This window comes from Adiantum capillus-veneris, chromosome 18, assembly GCF_014529385.1.
Source record: "Adiantum capillus-veneris isolate H3 chromosome 18, ASM1452938v2, whole genome shotgun sequence".
NCBI lineage: Eukaryota > Viridiplantae > Streptophyta > Polypodiopsida > Polypodiales > Pteridaceae > Adiantum > Adiantum capillus-veneris.
Window position 1 is genome coordinate 47,900,644 of NC_140948.1, and position 12,617 is coordinate 47,913,260.

Genomic DNA, 12,617 nt, shown 5'->3' on the forward strand with positions numbered 1-12,617 from the left:
AAGGTGGAGTCTAGCCTCCACAACCTTTACATACATGCATGCCAGCGTTCATTGCATTTGTGGGAGAGATAGAGTGTGAGAGAAGCGAAACATGCTCACGCCGACCTGCGTACCTTTCAAGACAGAAAATTCATACATATCATCTAATAGCCATATTTTGCTTCAAAATTCAAAGATTTTTAGGGTAAAGAAGCTAGTTTAGAGACGCCCAAGGTAGACGAGCAATTGCTGACGACATACTACACCACTATGAAAGCCCTCGACAAGGAGAATCTGCAAAAGAAATTTCAGGTCAAATCGAGTTAGGTAGGGCAAATATTGTGGTTGATTTCTAATTCATGTGTAAAAAAGTGGGTGCCAATGGAGAACCTCTCAAGGGGGTATGTAAAAACAAATGTGCCAACAAGGTAAATATCATGGATCCAATGGTTAAGATCAAATCTAAAGTGAACTATCAAACCCAACACTCACCCAACCTTGACTTTAAATTGGTGCAAAGTGTAATTGAACTAGGCAAGACTTGTCTCTAACTTGTGTCCCTAAATTGGTGACCGGTTTTTTATTGGCTCCTATAGATTATAGCTAGCTTGAGAGAGAGAGAGAGAGAGAGAGAGAGAGAGAGAGAGAGAGAGAGAATTAAAAGGTGCACAAAATTCTCTAAAGAAAGTTCTATATGCCAATTTGTCCATAGAAGACGAATTGTCTAACGATGCTTTAATTAGGTTTTGATAAAAGAATGTTGCAAAATATTATTAATTAGGGCTTTGGATAGTTTGGTATGAGTCTACTACTCCCTTCCCATGGATGTATGTAATCTTTTGTGTTCTTTCTTAATATATTCACGCGTTCAATTGACAAAAAAAATGAAAATATTGTTAATATCTTTGTAATTATCTGCTCGCTTTAGCACTCGCTTAGATTTGCTCGCTCGGAGAGCGGGATTCTTCCCAAGCACAAGACCCAACGAACAAAAGCCGAGCCTACGGTTAGTGGAACTAAAAGAGATGGCCACTGATACAATGGACCTACAACCACCGCCAAATGACTGGGATGTGGTGATGCACAAGCTAACCGGGCTCAAGGCAAAATCATTGGCCACGGAAAGTGAGATTGACAATCTCAAAGCCAATGAAGTTTTTATCAAATCCGAAGTAAACACACTACAAAGACAGAGCCAAGAGCAGAAAGAGAAACAAGCAGAGCTGCAAGCCAGTCTGGCCACGGCATTGCAAAGATGTTAAGAGATGGAACAAGAAAATCAGGCTGTAGATCAAAGACTTCAAAGAGCTAAAGAAGAATACAGAAAAATCAACAAGTCATTGACAGATGCAGAGAGGGAAAGGGACAACCTAATCCTACAACTTGCTAGAGAATCCAAGGAGGTGGAAGCCCTGAGAAATGCCAAAGAGAAGGCAGAGATAGAGCATGAAGCAAGCCAGGATGAGGTCATTGAGCTAAAAGATCAGATTAAAGTCAAAGATCAAACCATCCAATGGCTACGAGCATCTCCTGCCAGAGTCAGAGCTACTAGCTTGACTCACACTACCTCAGAGACTAATTTATATGAAGAACATATGAAAGAGCTTCAAAAGCAGTTAACATTGGAGAAGCGACAAAGACTGATGCTGGTTGAGGGCTCTATGGTAATGCAGAACCGACTGGAAGAAGAGCACAAGGCCATGCAAAATGAGCTAGAATCCATCAAGAGAAAGCTCGAGAAGGCGGAAAAGATAAATGCCGATCTAAACAACCTCCTTGTGAATATGGGAGAGCAAGCGAAAGAGGAGAAGAAAATATTTCAGAAGCAGATAGAAGAGCTAAGAGGCTAGCAGAAAATCGAAGAGCAGCAGTTTAGCACTGGGCCAACAACCATGGAGGGAATAGATATAGAGAATGTGGAAGATCCAGTGGACACCACCATGCAAGAGGAAATCCTTGTGGGACCCTCACAAGAGCCACAAGATCTGACACAAGAAGAAGAAGAGAAGCTGCAAAAGGCTATAGAAGCGGCAGTCAGAGACACTGCCAAAGAAGCCTTGGGATGGGAGCAGAGGGTCTTTAAATCAATAACTATTCAGAAGATAGATGCTAGCAACCTTCGGCGTGAAAGGATACAGCCCTCTCTCCCATATCCTCTACTGAAATATGAAGCTGTCGGGATCAACAAGCGGATCAGAGAGGAGCCAACAATGCCAATGTACAAAGCAGACATCTCTAAGCCTGAAGGCGTCAAGCTGATAGTAGACTCTCAGCCCAGGTGGAGAAAGGCATGGCTGACAAAGTATCCACAGTATCTAATCCATCTGGTAGAGGTGCCTAAAGCCATCAGAGATAACCTCAGTTTCTGCCCCCTACCAAGGATGAGGACATGGAAGGCCCATGAGCTATTGCAGAGAAGCCAACCGACTTGGCTAAATTACCCGAAGCTGCCAAGCTTGAAGGTAGGCGAGAGAATAGGTGAGCAATACATGGTGAAAACCCTAATGGGCGCCATCAAATTGTTCACTGGCTCGCCTAACCTATCTTGCATCATGATGAGAAAGATATGCAAAACACTTTTGGCAGTATTCGAGACATTCAAACCAGGCCAGGTGACAGACAATATCTTCTTCTTTCAAGATACATACAGACGTGTATACGATCTGTCTGGTCAGCCTTCTCACGAGGTGATACATGCATTGTATCAGAGGATCATGTTTTTACCATCTTATCACCTCTAGGCCTTTGAAGAAGCCTTCTACACCGGCTTCTTCACAATCAGCACAGACATATTCGGCCCGATGCTACTAGCTCAACATGAAAGATATGAGTCACTGCTCAACATATGAGAAAGCCTACACTAAAGAAGCAACTTAACAGCCATGTCAAGGACGACATGAACAAGGAGGGGGGGAGTGTTAGAAGCTGGACACACCCTACGAAAAATTACTGCTCGGCGAATTATTATTATTTTTTGTAATTATTCATTTAGTGAGAAAACCCGACATTTCACCTTTGTAAATATTGGGGCTTACAGAAGTTTCCAGATTGTATCCTAGTTTTGACATTTAGATTGAGAAGATGGTTAAATTGGAACATTAGGGTTTGAGATTGTAAAGTATTTATACCACTTTTTGACCTTAATGAAGGACCTTTTGTCATTTAAAAAAAAGTTAAGTTTGTGAGTGAGCGTATTGTGTACGAGAGAAAGTGAGATCTTCATCTTGACGCTATGCGTGCACCGGTGGTCGGAATCGAGAGCAGAGAAGTGCAACGTGTTGCCCCCGACGAGAGCTACGCGCCAATACCTACATTGCGTGCATACGGTCCGGTTTTGCGAGCTCGACCTACGAGCTTCATCTGGTGATTTGATGAGCATACGTTATCCGTTTTCACATTTCAGCATATCCATGCGTTCGAACGCATTGAGTAGGGCTACACATTAGGCACTTTAGTTTTCGAAAACGACGACCTGCAAATTTCGGCCAGACATCCTACGTGATTTTGCACTAGGTGTTTTGGGTTGGGATTTTGGTTCATGGACCTTAGGGAGAGCGACCTATTGGTGTTAGTAGGGTCTCCTTCAAGTTCTATGGAGTTTTGAGACCGTTTGATGGGTATTTGGCTCTTGTAAGCATTGTACGAAACCTCCTCTTAAGCACTCCTGAAGGCTGTAGCTTAGACACTGGGTAGAGAACTCTATAGGAATTAGTCGAGAGTCGGTCGAGTGTAAACTGACACCCTATGCTTGCTTCCACGCGCCTGCGGGTCGAGCTTCGTCCTTAGTTGAAAAATCTTGTTAGGTGAGTTCTCGCCGTGTTGACGTCCGTCGCGACGTATCCGCCAACAACACCTCAAGCACCTTAATCTTGGGCGGGTTCCCACCTCAAGCTCAGCCCTAGCTTAACTAGGGTCAAAGAGATTTTTAACACTCACCTTTGGAGGTCTTTAATGAAGCTAATCCTAAGGTCTTTTAAGCTCCATTGGCTAGCCTTGCTCTTTGACAGATCATCTCTCATTTGGACCCCTTTACCATTGGCCCCGTGTTGAGATAGATTTAAAAGCACATGTCTATATTCTAACCCTTGTTCTCGTTTACTATCCCACATTAAAAGATCAATTTAATATGAGAAAATAATTTGGGTTGTCTAGAAAATAGATTTTATGACATTACCTCTGTCTTGAAATCATAGTCGTCCTCGACTATGGGGTAGAAGAGATAAAGCCTTAGTCGTGAGTCAATTTTCTTAGTAGGTAGAGGATCCCTTTTTACCCTACAAAATATTTCCAAGATATATGACTAATCCATTTGGTGCTTGGAAGACATAGCTGCCGCAAGCATGTCTGCTCTTTAGTCCATTTGATTATCCCAAGTAGAGTGAAAAATTCTACTCGGTGTTTGAGAGACGTTGTCATCACAAACATGATTCTAAGCATGCATACTATTTAAATTTGTGCACAATAAAAAGAGAACTAGTATTATAAGAAAAAATCATTGGTCATTTAAAAGAAATTTGTATCTTTGCTTACTCTAATGTGGCATTGTAAGCATTGACAAGGTTCATACCATCCTTAAGTTGTATTCCTTGCATCCATCTAGCATCTTCAAAATAATAATTTTTGAACTTAATAAGATATCGTCGGATAATCTTACCATGTCATAGTACCTTGTCTTCATGCCGAAGGATAGCTTTGGGTTGTAGCACCTCTTCTTGGTCTTCAACTTCGGGAGGGTCTTCAATAGTTGGTTCACTTGGTGGCTCTCCTTTTGTAGGGATTAAGTAGGCTCACATGAAAGACATTGTGTATGAGCGAATGGTTGGGAAACTTGAGTTGATAAGCCATCTCATTGATGGGATTCAAAATTCTGAAAGGACCATAGTATCTTTTTTCTAACTTGGCATAATACTTTTGATGGACTATAGGATTTTTGCCCGTAGTTTGCCTCAATCAAGCCTTGGGAAATTTAAGTAAGACCCAATCATTTTATTTGAACATTAAGGCCCTTTTGTGCTTGTCAGCAATAGCTTTTTGTCTTTGTTGAGAGATGGAAAAAGCCTCCTTAATCTTTTAAAAAGATTCTTGTAGGTCACGGATATACTCATCGGCAACGATGAAGATCTTCCCATGTACTTTAAGTAGTAAGGGATTTTAGGTCTTCCCTCAATTTTTTCAAAAGGTGCTTTTCCCATATAAGTATATACAGTATTATTGTAGGCTGCATACTCTACAAGAGGTAAGTACTTTTCCCATTGTGAGCATTGATCTACTTTTGTAACATAAGTCTTTAGTAGATCAAGTATCGTAAGATTTACTATCTCACTTTGGCCATCCGTTTGTGGGTGATAGGCCGAAGAGAAATTCAATCTGGTACCTATATTTTCAAAGAGACCTTTCCAAAAATTGCTAGACATTCTACGATCTCTATCTGACACGATGGATGTTGGTAATCCATGGTGTTTGAAAATCTATGATATGAAGAGAGTTGCCATTTGGTGTGCCTTTATAGTCTTTTTGATAGGAATAAAGTGTGCTTGCTTACTAAACCTGTTGACTATTGTCCATACTCCCGTATTCCTATAAAAGGAAGTGGGTAATCCAAAGCTGAAATACATGGATATACTCTCCCATGGTGAATTTGGGATAGGCAAAGACTGGAGTGATCCAGGTTGGTTCCCTCTATCATACTTGGTCTTTTGGCATACTACACATTTTGAAACATACTCTTGTATGTCCACTTTCATGGTAGGCCAATAGAAGTACGTTTCTACTCGATTGAATGCCTCTATGCCCCACATAGGGAGGAGCATGGGCTTCATACATGACTTTCTCATGAAGGGAATGGGTAACACATAGCCTATTTCTATGGAGAAGATAACCATCGTGCAAGGTGAATGGTTCCTCTTTCTTCCCCAAAGCAAGGGCTGACATTATGTCTCTATAGTCAGGGTCAGTAGCATACTCATCTATCATAGAAGATAGATCGTTGTGAGTAGCTATAGACACCGCATTAACTTTTGGTTGTCGTTAAAGTGCATCAGCCACTTGATTGTGCTTACTAGTAATGTGAGAAATATGGAAATTAAATTGTGAAAGAAAATTTTCCCACCTCATTTGTTTGTCAGAAAGCTTGGTTTGCATCATGAAGTACTTGAGGCTTTGGTGGTCGGTTAGTAGAATAAATGGAGTCCCCAATAAATAATGTTTCCATGTGTCTAGGGCATGTAGAATAGCTAAAAGCTCTTTCTCATAAATGCCTAAGACACGTTCATCTGTATTGAGCCTTTGGCTCTCATATGCTATGGTATGTCCTTCTTGAAGAAAAACTCCTCCAAGGCAATTACCACAAGCATCACATTGGACCTCAAATGGCTTTGAGAGATTTAGAAGCACGAGGACTGGTTGGGAGGTAAGCTTCTCTTAGAGATTGTCAAAAGCATTTTTCTCCTTAGTAGTCCATACATACTTAACGTTCTTTTTAATTAAGTCATGGCGCTGCGGTTAAGTGATGTTGTTCTCATCTTCTGTCATCATCTACATTTGCTTTGCATACTCATTTACCAACATGATCACTCCATTTGTGGTTTCCCAATCTTCAGGTTCTACTTGGGGCTGCTTAGAAGTTTTAGCAATTTTGATTTGCGGCTCTTTTGATGGTGCAACGGCTTCTGCTTGTGGCTGTATAGGTTCGACTGATTCTTCTTGAGGCTTCGTAGCTAGTTCAATTGGTTCTTCTTGAGGCTTCATGGATTCCTCATTTGCTTCTGCTTGAGTTGTTGTAGAAGGTCCAAAACTTCAGTTTTTTCTGATTCCTTGGGCTGTTCAAAATTTTCCTCTTCTTGTTGCTCATGCTCTTTTCCCCTTGCATCCTCGCCTTCATTGGATTTAGCTGTTGGTGAAGGTGTTGGACTTGGCATGGGATGATCTTCTTGTTTTGTAGTTGTTGAAGAGGGTATTGGAGACATCTCTCCTTGTTAAGGATGTTACTTACTTTGTTGTGCAGCTTCTGCTTACCTCTGTTGCTCAGTCGCTTCTTCTTTTTCTTTCCTTTGAGCCTCTAGAGCTTCATTAATTTTCAATGCTTATGCTTCAACATACATCCACTCCAGTAAATCCTTTGGATCCTCTAGAACCTTCTTTGCAGGGTTCTTGGTCCTTAGACCCTTGACCTCCCTCAGGCTCCATTTCTCAAGGTTTTCACCTGCAGCTTGGTGGCTTCTTTTGTATGATTGTTTCTATCTTCAAATCTTGCCCTTTTTTGCTGAGGTTCCTCTTGATGAGCTCCCACTTCTTTCTTCTTCATTGCTTCCCTCCTTGCCCTTGTTTCTTCATTGTTAGATCTTTACCTACTGTGGGTTTCATGGGAACTTTCTGCAGATTCCTCATCTGTTTTATATACTCTTTTTGTTGATCTAGTGGTTCACGGAGAAGGTTGAGCTGAAATGATCCATGTGTTTTGATCTAAGGATGGCGGCAAGTTTTTGGCCATTCCAAAAGCATGATATGCTATTATTGTTAGTACTTCTGAAGCACCCAAATATGTAATCTTCCCTCTTTCTTTGTGCCCTTGAGTGTTGTAATCACGTACTGCGTGTGATATATTGATTGCATGGTTGTCGACTTCAATACTTGAGTAAAAGTAGTCACAAATGCATGGTTTGGGGTTGTGTACTATGGCGGTCTCTTTGAGAGGAAGTGCAAATGTTGATGGTAGAGGCAAGCTGGATCCTCCACTTGCCTTAGGATGAGATCAAAGAAGGTGGCAGCAACAATATCCTTGGTAAAAGCACGTGGTGTTTTCCTATCCTTGGCCCTCATTGTCATACCTTCTGTTGGTAGCTTAAGTGCCTCGGCCACTATGTCGTTGGTGATCACCACTTTAAATTTTTTCCCCTGCTCATCCGTGACTTGAGGAGATCAGTCTTCTTTATCTATGGAAAACAATTCATGGGCTCTTTGGAAATCCACTCCACATGGCTCGTGGTTGTAGAAATCTCGAAGACCTAGTCTTCTATTGGCCTCTTTAGTGTCTGGCTTTGCAGCTACATCATAAACCTCCTTGGGTAGCATTTGTAACTCTACTTGGTGTCCTTCTTTGCTCTTGAATATTCCAATGAAGACCATTGTGTTTTTTTCTTTGAGCTACTCTTTAGACAAGTAGGTTGCCTTTGCCGTCTTCATTGATCTCGGATCTAACTGGTATGGTGGCCATTCTTGCAGCTTATCGTTTTGAGACATCCTTTTCTTTGCCTTCTCAGCCGCTTGCATTGCACCTATTAAGGGAATACAGTGTCAAAGTTAGAAAATTTCATGGATTCTGCTCTGAAATGACCTGAGTCTGAGTTGTTGGTAAATGATTTCCATTTTGCTTCAAATCAATTTTGGAGCATGCATAGATGCATAAAAACATGCAGAGATCAAAATCATGCAATCTAGGAAAAATTTGCAGCTAAAGTAAATATTCGTGATTATTAACAACTGAGAAATTTTTCCAACTTAGTGCATTTTTGACATCAGAGGCTTCAAACATATGGCATTTAGGCAGTGTGGTCTCATTTGAGTGCACTGGGTGGAATGGTGCCAGATTTAGGTTTTTAGACTCTAAAACAGTAGATATAAAGAGATTTTGAGTTTTTGAGTTCCAAACTTCCTCAAACTTGATTAGTGGGCTTGAGACATCATGTTCATTGGTCCCACAAGGTCAAAGATGCAAATTGCATCCATTTTGATAAAAAAATAAATAATCATGATTATTAACTTTTTCATTATTTTTTGTTGTAACTTGGTTCTAGGCATGATGTTTGTGAGATATGGGGTGATTTGGATAAAAAAATGTGACAATTAACTCAAAAATTTGATTGAAAATACATTGGTGCGTTTTTTGAGAAATTCAGAGTTTTTCTTAATCATTTGTTAGGGACTTGAAAATACTGCATGGTGACTCTATTTTTAAGTTCCATGGTTGAATAGCCAACAAACCTTGATTTGAGGTTGCTGATCAATGCCCCAAATATCTCTCTCGCCATGTAAAGAATCTTGTATAGAATAGCTCTTCAAATGCCAACATATTCTTGATGGCAAAAATATATATCTGGCATAGAAGCCGTAGATGACTTCTTCTAAAGGCTGTCCACTCTAATTGTAGCATAGACCTTTGTTGCCTTTTAGAAAATACATCCATTGTGCACGGGCTTGTTCAAGCTCATGAAATGTTTGAATGCATGTAAGCAGCATTCTGCATATTTTACAAAGCATTGCATATGAGAGGTCAGGGAGGCTCTTCACCATATACTCTTTCATTGCTGGTCCCTGCTCTGAAGCTGGTAGTCTTTGGTAATTTATCCATGTGGGCCTCTTATTCTTCAATGCATCCTGTGCCTGCCATGTGCTTATCCTTGGTACATGACATAATGTAGGGTCCTTTTGTATGGTGTATCTATAATTCTTGTTCAACCAGTTATTTCTATATTTGGGGTGGATATCATCTGAGCCTTCTGTCTGCATATCCTTGAGAAGTCTTTCCTTAACCTGCAGTATCTCCATCTTTATCAATGGGTAGGGTAGTGATTAATGATGGCATTGAGCATTGATTTTCTTGAGTGAGCTGAGCTACATTTACTGAGTGGAGAACTCTCAAATCCCAAGCCATTGTTGCTTTCCATTCAGCATGTGCTTCTTGGACTATCTGCTCTTTTAGTGCATCTTCCTCAGCTTTAGTTAGCTGGACCATTGACATTTCCTTGGCTTCAATGATTGGTACTTGAAACTCTAATTCTCCTGCTAGCCCTTCTGACGGCTGTTTTTCCACATCAACAAAAGAGACTGATGGTATGTCTATGGTTGGTTGTTCAGAGGTTCCTGCCTTCTTCTGAGTTTCTATATGTCCCTCTCTTAGCAGTTGATTGGCTCTCTTCAATTATTCTATTTCCTTGAGAAATTGCTCTTTTCTTTGTACCCATATCAATGCAAGGTCTCGTCTTTGTGTTTTTTCTAGTTTCAACTCAAATCCAAGGTCTTGGTTCCTCTTTTCTAAAGTCTTATAGAGTTCATCTGTTCCCTTGATTGAGGCTACAACGTGGTTTTCTCTTATCTGTCTTAGAAATGCCACTTGATCATTGACTTGTTGCTCGGAGTAATGCAAGGAGGCATTAGCTACATCTAGCTGCACTTGGATCTTTTTTACTGATAGAGTAGTGGTTAAAAGATCATTGGTTACTTCTGTCAGTTGTTGATCTTTGCTTTTGCATACATCAGATAACTTTTTCAGGAGCTCTTCCATTTCTTTCTATTGTTTCTCCTTGGCAATCTGGTGTTGTTCTGCTTCATTTTTAACTTTTAAATATACCTTTGAAGATCTTCAATGATGCTCATTTTTTCGTCTAGCTCTCCTTGTAGAGCATCAATGCCTTGTTCCAGCTCTTTAGCCCATTGCGGTTAAGTGATGCTGTCATCAGTTACATTTGCTTTGCATACTCCTTTACCTGCATGATCACTTCATCTGTGGTTTACCAATCTTCACGTTCTACTTGGGGCTGCTTAGAAGTTTTAGCAATTTTGATTTGCGGCTCTTTTGATGGTGCAACAGCTTCTGCTCGTGGCTATGTAGGTTCGACTGATTCTTCTTGAGGCCTCCTAGCTAGTTTAATTGGTTCTTCTTGAGGCTTCATGGATTCCTCAGCTGCTTCTGCTTGAGTTGCTGTAGAAGGTCAGACTTCACTTTTTTCTAATTCCTTGGGCTGTTCAAATTTCCTGTTCTTGTTGCTTAGGCTCATTTCCCCTTGTGTCCTCGCCTTCATTGGATTTAGATGTTGGTGAAGGTGTTGGACTTGACATGGGCTGATCTTCTTGTTTTGTAGTTGGTGAAGAGGGTCTTGGAGACATCTCTCCTTGTTCAGGATGTTACCTACTTTGTTGTGCAGCTTTTGGTTACCTCTATTGCTCAGCCGCTTCTTCTTTTGCTTTCCTTTGAGCGTCTAGAGCTTCCTTAATTTTCAATCCTTCAGCTTCAACATACATCCACTCAGACTAATCCTTTGGATCCTCTAGAACCTTCTTTGCACGGTTCTTGGTCCTTAGACCATTGACCTCCCTCGGGCTCCATTTCTTAGGGTCTTCAATTGCAACTTGGTGGATTCTTTTGTATGATTGTTTCTATCTTTCAAATCTTTCTCTTTTTTGCTGAGGTTCCTCTTGATGAGCTGCAACTTCTTTCTTCTTCATTGCTTCCCTCCTTGCCATTGTTTCTTCATTCTCAGATCTTTCCCTAATGTGGGCTTCATGGGGAACTTTCTGCAGATCCCTCATCTGTTTTATATAATCTTTTTGTTGATCTAGTGGTTCATGGAGAAGGTTGAGCTGAAAAGATCCATGTGTTCTGATCTAGGTTTGGCGGCAAGTTTTTGGCCATTCCAAAAACATGATATTCTATTATTGTTAGTACTTCTAGAGCACCCAAATATGTGATCTTCCCTCTTTATTTGTGCCCTTTAGTGTTGTAAGCACATACTACGCGTGATCTATTGCTTGCATGGTTGTCGACTTCAATACTTGAGTAAAAGTAGTCACAATGAATGGTTTGGAGGTGTGTACTGTGGCGATCTCTTTGAGAGGAAGTGGAAATGTTGATGGTAGAGGCGAGCAGGATCCTCCACTTGCCTTAGGATGAGATTAGAGAAGGTGGAAGCAACAGTATCCTTGGTGAAAGTACGTGTTGTTTTCCTATCCCTGGCCCTCATTTTCATACCTTCTGTTGGTAGCTCAAGTGCCTCGGCCACTATGTCTTTGGTGATCACCACTTTAAATTTTTGCCCCTGCTCATCCGTGACTTGAGGAGATCTGTCATCTTTAATTATGGACAATAATTCATAGGCTCTTTGGAAATCCACTCCACATGGCTCGTGGTTGTAGAAATCTTGAAGTCCTAGTCTTCTGTTAGCGTCTTTAGTGTCTGGCTTTGTAGCTACATCATGAACCTCCTTGGGTAGTAGTTGTAACTCTACCTGGTGTCCTTCTTCACCCTTGAATCCGGCAGTCAAGACCACCGTGTTGTTTTGTTTGAGCTGCTATTTAGACAGGTAGGTTGCCTTTGCTGTCTTCACTGAGCTTGGATCTGATTGGTACGATGGCAATTCTTGTAGCTTCTCTTTTTGAGACATCCTCTTCTTTACCTTCTCAGCCGCTTGCATTGCACCTATTAAAGGAATACAGTGTCAAAGTTAGACAATTTCATGGATTCTGCTCTTAAATGACCGGAGTCTGAATTACTGGCAAATGATGTCCATTTTGCTTCAAATCAATTTTAGAGCATGCATAGATGCATAAAAACATGCAGAGATCAAAATCATGCAATCCAAGAAAAATTTGCAACTAAAGTAAATAATCGCGATTATTAATAGTTGGGAAATTTTTCCAACTTTTTGCATTTTTGACATCAGAGGCTTGAAACATAGGGCATTTAGGCAGTGTGGTCTCATTTGAGTGCACTGGGTGAAAATGGTGCCAGACTTAGGGTTTTAGATTCTGTAATAGTAGATATAAAGAGATTTTGAGTTTTTGAGTTCCAAACTTTCTCAAACTTGATTAGTGGGCTTGAGACATCATGTTCTTTGGTCCCACAAGGTCAAAGTTGCAAATTGCAT